Here is an 8,354-nt window from a genome sequence, read left to right as displayed (position 1 = left end):
CAAACAAACAATTTTTAAAAAAACAGTCATAATTGTAATGAGACGTAATGAATTAACAGCAAATTATCAATATTTGGCTTCAGTTTTGTAAGGAATAACCTCAAATCTCCCAGTTCTGTGATATTAAATCTGATCCTTTTTTTTGTTAACAGGTTGGTAACGACACTAAAACTTTTTTCGACAAGATATGACGAGGGGAACGCTATCAAAAATTTTCTCGCAATTTCCCATAGCCCAGGATACTTCTCGGGCATTTCTGCAGTTAAAATGTTTGATAACCTTTTTTAAATTTCACCTTCAGTTCTTCATTGTTGCTAAGCTCAAGCAGCTCCTCTTGTAATACCACATTCGCCACTTCCGTTTCATCAAATGGATTTATGATCCGTGGTGGTATTTTCAACATCAGAATATCTTCAAATCTATTTTTGAAGTCATCATGCAGAGTAATTAAATGTTGAGCGTATGTATGAATATCGTCATCAAGATATTCTGCCTGTGACAAGTTGGAAACTGGGAGAATTCGCGCCGACTAATCTTTTGCTCCATAAATTTCAATTTACCGAGAAAAGCCGAAATTACATTATTTGTTTTTATTAAATTTAGGTTGTCCCATTGTAAATGCAAGTTAACGTCATTAAATTTGTGGAACAAGTATGTCAAGTACGCAATGTCTGCTTTAAATCTGATCAGATTTTCTCTTAAATCTGGATATTTAGTTTCCAGAAATTGTATAACTGATTCGAAAAGTGAGTAAAATCTTGATAAACATGCACCTTTCGACAATCAGCGTACTTCAGTATGTAACAGGAATAGCTGGAAATCTTCATCATATTCATCGCACAATAGTGCAAATAAACGGGTATTCAACGCAATCTTGTTATTTTGTTAACTGCGTTAATCACAAATTGAAGCGATTGGTGCAATTTATCATTCAAATTTTTCGCTACAAGGTGTTGTCGGTGGTTGACACAGTGAACTGCAATTACTCCTGGTATCATTATTTTAAGATGGCTTATGAACCCACGATATAGCCCGAACATGACAGGAGCTCCATCTGCTGCCACCGAAATAGTGTTTGTAGATGGACTCTATTTTTCCTTTAAAGAAAAATCACTCAGGACATTAAACATTGATTCGCCTTCAGTGTCCGTTTTCAAAGTTTTCGCGAATAGCAGCTCTTCATGGATTTCTTCGTCCATAACAAATCTAACATATGCCAATAATAAAGCTTCATTATCAGAAAAAGTCGACTCGTCCAGTTGAATAGAAAAAGGAGTGGTTTTCAGATAATTATGCAAGACGCTTTCAGTATCAGAGCTCATTATATCAATGTCTTTGTACAGTGTTGTTACTTAAAAGAATTCTTTTGAGTACGTGAAATAGAGGTTTGTGCAGAACAGTTTTTAAAACTTCTTCAATAGTGGGTAAAATTAACTATTCTCCGATGGTGTGCGGTTTACCAGATTTCTCTGTAAGCAATGACATATTGTAAGATACCCGCAAGCCATCATCGCTACTTTGAGATGTTGGATCGAACATACTATCCACGGTGGGCCTCTTTTCATATTTTTCCTTCAATGTTTGAAAGTATTTCAGATCTTTACCTATTTCAACAGGATGACACCTTCTTAGATGATCTTCGAGCTTCGATGGTTTCACAGAGTCATTCCTCAAAACTTTGTTGCATAAAAGACATACGGGCAATCGTTTGTCTGCCTTTGATGGAAGAAAACCAAATTTCAAATAATCAACACTGTATTGTCTACATTTCTTCTTAGATTCAGCCATTTTTCGCATCAGTTGTTACCTGTAAAGAAAAAAATGTTTGTTTCAGTAATCATGAGGCGATTTTAACAAGATATGGCTATTTTAACAGAATAGAATTTTTGCAAAAAAAAAAAAATGCCAGCGGAAAAACTGTTTTTAATTGTTAAAAGCATTGAACTGCTAAGACCCATTGTTTAATCGTCGAAGCTTCAGCAACCACGAGATTAAATAGGTGGTTTTTAATTAATGATTAAAGAAAATACACACCTAATTCACGAGATCAATGCCTCGGTTCATAAGCATAGATTCTCTTTATTAGTGGACTGTATTATTATTTGGCTGTACTGCACTCAATAAGAGCAACGCCTTATTGATTGGTACTGATTCTTATTTTTAATACAACAATAACACTGAGAAGCTTGAAAAATCTATTTATTACAAATTTAGTATATCGCTAACAAATGGGAAGGTACTTACTTTTTTCGGCACTGTTAAACACTGACATCGATTCACTCACACGTTAATTCTCAAAATTCCGGAAACAAATGAATAACGTTTTGTCGTTGGTATTCGTATTTATATTAGTGAAGCTTGCAAGCACAGCACAAGTCGTATTTCGTCCCTTTGCACGTCTAGACCAGCGTTCCGGGCGAGCGGGCGCGCTGGCGGCACTTTGCAAGTCTCTGCATGCGTTGTACTGAATATCGAACATGCTTGCTTTTACAAGTAGCAGTCGCTGACCTTCTTAAAATACACTAGGTACGCAAAAAAATTAAGGTGGTTAAATATTTTCATGGACCCCCACTTACAACTTGTGAACGCTCATTTTTTTTTTTTTTTTTTTTTCACGCTGACGTGGACCCCTGTCTGGTCTGTCGTGGACCCGTGGGGGTCCACCTGGACCACTTTGGGAAGTACGGAAATAAATGAAGGCAGTTTGTTTATTGCCATACGCGTTTCGCTTCTTTTATTTGGGAAGCATCATTAGTGGCCTGAAATACATGTTTCCTTTTTTACCTACAACAAAAGTACTATGTGGTAGATATAACATGCTGCTATATTACATTTTTTTATGTTTTTCTCTTGTTTTTTTAGGTTAGAAGCAACTTTTGTAGCGCAAATTCCGTTGTGTGAAAGTGTCGTTCGGTATTACGATTTCCAGCGCTGTTAAAAAATGTGTGTGGTCCTGGAGATGTATTTGTTAGTTTCCATACTCCAACTGTCCGATTTCTGGCGTTCTTTGATCCACATTTGTCATATCGCATATATCACTTGCACTTACATTTTGTGATCAACATATGTGTGTTTTTGGTGTGTAGCGTTGCCCACTGTTGTTGTGTGTTTGTCTGTCTTTTGTTTGTGTTGTGGTTTGATGTTTTTCATTTGTTTTGTGTGTGTGTTTGTGTGTGTATGTGTGTTTGTTTGTGTTTGAGCGTGTGTATTTTGCTGTGTGTAATTTTTTGAATATGAGTTTGTGTGTGTGTGTTTTGACATTATTTACTTTATTTTATTTTCTTTAAATTTAAATATGGGCCAGTGTGAGCTTGTGTGGGTGTTTTTCTGTGTGTAAATGTATTTTTTATGTAATAATTGTTTGTTGTGTGTGTGTGTGTGTGTGTGTGTGTGTGTGTGTGTGTGTGTGTGTGTGTGTGTGTGTGTATTTTGCAGTGTGTAAATGTATTTTTATATATAGATATAAATAATAAATATGGGTTTGTGTGTGTGTGTGTGTGTGTGTGTGTGTGTGTGTGTGTGAGAGAGAGAGAGAGAGAGAGAGAGAGAGAGAGAGAGGAGAGAGAGGGAAGAGGGGAAGGAGATTCATTAATAATTTATCCTTGTTACATTCCGGTTTGTTATTGTTTTGCATGATCAGAGAGTTATTGCTTATATGGATTTGGTCATTGAGTACCTTCTTTTCATTGCAATGGCTCTTTGTATGCGAAAGTTTTCTTGCAATGTTGGAAGCTTTTTGTTGTGATTATTCACTCTCATAACTGTCATGCCACATTCCATGTTGGATAGTTGAATGGCTATTTTTATACTTCCAACTTCTTATATGTTCATTATATCAAGATTTAAAGTTCCTGCTTGCCATCCCCAGATATACTGATTTACATTCTTGGCGCTCTAGCTGGTATATACCTGCTTCTTGGTGTTTATCTGGTTTGTCTGTTGTTTGTAAATGTGATTGGAGTGTGTTCTTGTTCTGTAAGCTATGTGTAATCCCTGTTTCTTTAGTATGTTTGCTATCTTGTGTGCTGCTTTGTGTTTGTTTGTAAGAGTGTACCATTTTTTCTGTTATTCATGCATAGCTGGTTTTGTTTTGTGTTTCTGTGTGCGCTATAGTATTTGTGGGGTACTTTGGTGTTTGTGTTCTCTGCTTGTTTTGATTTTTTTCTTCAGTTCTGTTTTAATTTTTTGGTCGGGTTTTTGTACTTTATGGGTGCTGTAACCATTGTTCGTGGCTATGAGTTGTACTGTTTGTAATTCTTTTTCGTAGTTTTCTTTGCTGAGTGGGATGTTATTCAGTCTGTGTAACATGTGTCGTAGCGCCGCTAATTTTTGATTTTGTGGGTGGTTGGATGAAGCATGTGTAATTTTGTCTGTGGTTTTTGGCTTTCTGAAGATGTCAAATGTGTGTTTATTGTTGTCTCTCTTTACTGTCATATCCAGTAAGTGTATTAGCTTTTTTGTTTCTTTTTCCATGGTGAATTGAATACTTTCATGTATGTTGTTTATATTTGTATGAAGTTTATCCATTTTCTCTGTTGGTTCATCTAACATACAGATTATGTCATCCACATATCTGTACCAGTAAACAAATTTGTATCCTTTCTTTGTGTTGACTGTATCAAAGATTGTGTTGAAACCCATCTTCTTGTAAGTAAAATTCCTTTTCAAATTGGAAGTAATTTTGGGATGTGATTGCTTTTAGGTGTTTAGTTATTTCATTAATATTATCTGTTGTATGTCAGTAAGTTTTCTTCAATTACTTTTATTGCGTATGCAGTGGGTATTGAGGTGTACATGTTCTCTATGTCAAAAGCGATGATTGATGCTGTTTGTGGGATGTGTAAGCATTTTATTTGTGTTAAGAGTTCATTCGTGTTTTTCACTGTTCTACTGCTTTTCATTTCATAATGTTGCATTAAGATTTGGTTCATGTGTTTTGCCACATGGCATGATGGCGCATTCACGAAATTAATAACAGGCCTCAATGGAATGTGGGGTTTGTGGACTTTGGATTGGCTTCTGTGTACTGGTGCTTTTGGGTTCTTCTGTGTGATGTGCTGTTTTAGTTTATCTGTGAGTATGTGTCTGATGTCTTTGAGGTTGTTTTTTATGTATGTCTGGAAGGGTGCTGTCGGAGCAGATTTTAGTTTTGTAGTATTGTTACAAGACATGAAGTCTTTAGTTTTCTCTATATGTTGTTCTTTACTGATCAGTACTGTGCTGTTCCCTTAATCAGCTCTTGTGACTATGATGTTGTTAGCTTGTAGTTTTTCTTTTCATTTCTTAGTGGTATTTTTTCTGCTTGAAGTTTACTGTTTTGCTCTTTCTTTGACATGGTGATTATGTTATTTATTTATTTCTTCCATAGTTCTCGTGCTAGCCCAATATTTATAGTATTTCTTTCTTTTTTTCTCTTCCTCTGTCAGGACACTTTCTGTTTCTACAATTAGATTTTCTATGTAGTGGTTATCTATGTTTTAACTTATGTTGTATTTGAGCCCTTTCTCTAACAGCTGTGTTTCTTCCTCTGTTAATTCTGTATCTGTGAGATTGATTAATTTTAGGTGAAATTTGTGGTGATTGGTGTGTGGCACTTTGTCATGCTTGGTTTATGGTTATTTTTGTTTGTTAGTGTTCTGATTTTTCGTTTGTGTTTCTTCTGCGTATATTGCCGTGTTCTTGCTGTGATGTGTTCAGTTTTTTGTATTACGTTGATCATCAGTGTTGGTTGTTAACAAATGCTGATAACTCGGGATGTACATCATATAACATCCTATCAAGTATGAATTTCTTAATATAAAGTGATTTGATGTCATTTTCGGGACGTGATAAATATGGATGAAAGAACGCAAGAAATCGGCCAGCTGGAGTATGGAAACTAACAAATACATCTCGAGTATCACACACATTTGTTAACAGCGCTAGAATCGTAACACCGAACGATACGTTCACAGTACGGAATTTGTGCTACAAAAGTTGCTTCTAACCTAAAAAAACAACAGAAAAATACAACAAAATGTAATGTAGCAGCGTATTATATCTACCACATAAAAAGTTTATCGTATGTACAAAAGGAAACATGTATTTCCGGCTACTGATGGCGCTTCCCAAATAAAAGAAACGAAACGCGTATGACAATAAACTAACTGCCTTATTTAGTTGCATAGACAGTACATATCTCCACGAATTTAGAGCAGCTAAGGGAAAGACGAAAAACAGAAAAAATGACATTTTAAATCAGTTTGTTAGCAGTGATATCTGTTATCGAAATTTTGGTAGACTTTAATATGTACCACATCATCGACAACAGCAGTCATCCGATACACACTGCTGGATAAAAGCTTTTTCTACATATTTCCACGTACTGCGATCCTCGGCGATACAGATCTGTGTAGTTCGTGCATATTTTCTATTATCTTCGGCTTACATTCCATAAGATCGCCTTCTCAATATTTTCTTACTTCTTGGAATAAAAGAACTCCCTTTGGCTATCTACCATCCATATTCTTGAGTGCTGTCCAGCCCGCTTCCACTTTTTTTTATCTCCGTCACATTCCCTAATCCATTTATTTGCTTTCCTCTACTTCACTGTAATCTGTAAAATGCATTCTTCATACGTTAATGAGCCACCCTCAGTTTTTCAACAGTCCTCTTGTTTAATGGTCACGTCTCACTGTCGTGAGTCAAAATTGTTTCTACGAATCGTTCGTCAACGTTCAGTTTCATACACATTAAAAGCTTCGTTTCGAAAATTTATTTATTTTACCAGTTGCAGTCAGTCAGATTCGCTCTTCTATTTACTGATTTTGCTGTCCATTCGATGGTGGCAATCAGTTGCCATTAGTAATGAGTTCTAACAGTAACTTTTTTTTTTCAGACCTAGACTCTAAGACTAGTTTCAGTGGATGAAGGAATATTTTCAGGCAGTGAGCTAAAGTATAATTACCTGGACATGCAAGGGCAACACACTATAAACAGGTTTTCACACAGCAGAACTGACATTGTTTTAGTGATCGGCATGTTTTTGGTAGCTATCATTATTGGAGGAACTGTTTAAGAATGCCTACTCTATTTTCCACGACTTAGAGGAGTCAGGGTAGATTTTTATCTATGGCAGCAATGAAAACTAAAGTAAGGGATTGAATGAAATTGGTACATAACTCCCGCAGTGCAATGGCGGACATCAAAGCAAATATAAGAAATGATTGTCAGATACAAGCGGAAATAATTTTCTTTGGTTTAGTAAAAAACGTATACAATGCGTGGGTTTCATCTGATCATCATTAAGTAAGTAGTATTTTAAATAATTTGTCGCTTTAAACGTAGCTCCGTTAACTTTTTTACAGATTAATATTTAATTAGGCCCCAGACTTGGTGTAGGATACTGGATGACATTTTTTCTCGTCCAGTGACAATAGCTTCAGAAAGTTTGGTAACCACTGATCTAGAAAACCAAAACTAAATGGCACAATCGACTGATATAGCGGAGATATTATACCTGAATCCAGATGACTTCCTTAGCCATATGGAGTTGCCTGACATGACTACGTGGAAATCATTCTTTTACGCCTACGTACGTACTTGAATAAGGCACCATAGAGTGATTATTGGATGACGTTTCGTACCATTACTGCTTAAGCCATTTTCTTCTTCTGCTCAGTAATGGAGGAAAGGATACACGATCATCTGAATTAGCGTTAACTTCCCTTAACTGATACTTGTACTCCTTATGTGAAACACAGGGCAAGTCTAAATCCCCGTAATATACTCTGTGAGTCTGTGGTGAGAGACGGTGTCAGTTTTAATAAAAGCTCTCGCGTGAAAACGAATAGTATCGGGCATCTTTAACGTTGCTGATCTGTCGGTGCTCACCCTGCTGTTGACATTATATTAATGAGTCTTACATTAAGAACAGTTGTGTGCAACTGAATAAACGCACTATTTGTTTCGCCAAATGAGGCGCATGTAATCTACTCTCCAAAGTCTTGTATGTGAAAGACTGATGGTAATTTGCTGACGTACTGCTAACTTCTACATCTGTAACTTTTCTAATTAACTTTGTTACAGTGCCCAGCTCTAAGGGACAAACAAATCGAACAACTTGCATGTGCAGCAGTGGACTTTCAGTGTCTGTTCTCTTGCAGAAAGTTCGCATCCTACACCACTACCGAAAAATATGTTAGCATTATAGATTATACTAATCCGTCCGTACTACAAGGCCTCAAAATAGGTAATGGCAACAAAGGAAAAGCACTGTATAAGATTAAGCAATATAAATACTTTAAAGTCAAAACATAAGCAACAGTTTTTCACGTGAAGTATGTTATCTTTCTTGTATGAAACATTCTAGGACT

The sequence above is a fragment of the Schistocerca piceifrons genome, chromosome 2 (assembly GCF_021461385.2).
Source record: "Schistocerca piceifrons isolate TAMUIC-IGC-003096 chromosome 2, iqSchPice1.1, whole genome shotgun sequence".
Taxonomy (NCBI): domain Eukaryota; kingdom Metazoa; phylum Arthropoda; class Insecta; order Orthoptera; family Acrididae; genus Schistocerca; species Schistocerca piceifrons.
The sequence above is the reverse complement of the archived record's forward strand: the minus strand, read 5'-3'. Positions refer to the sequence as shown.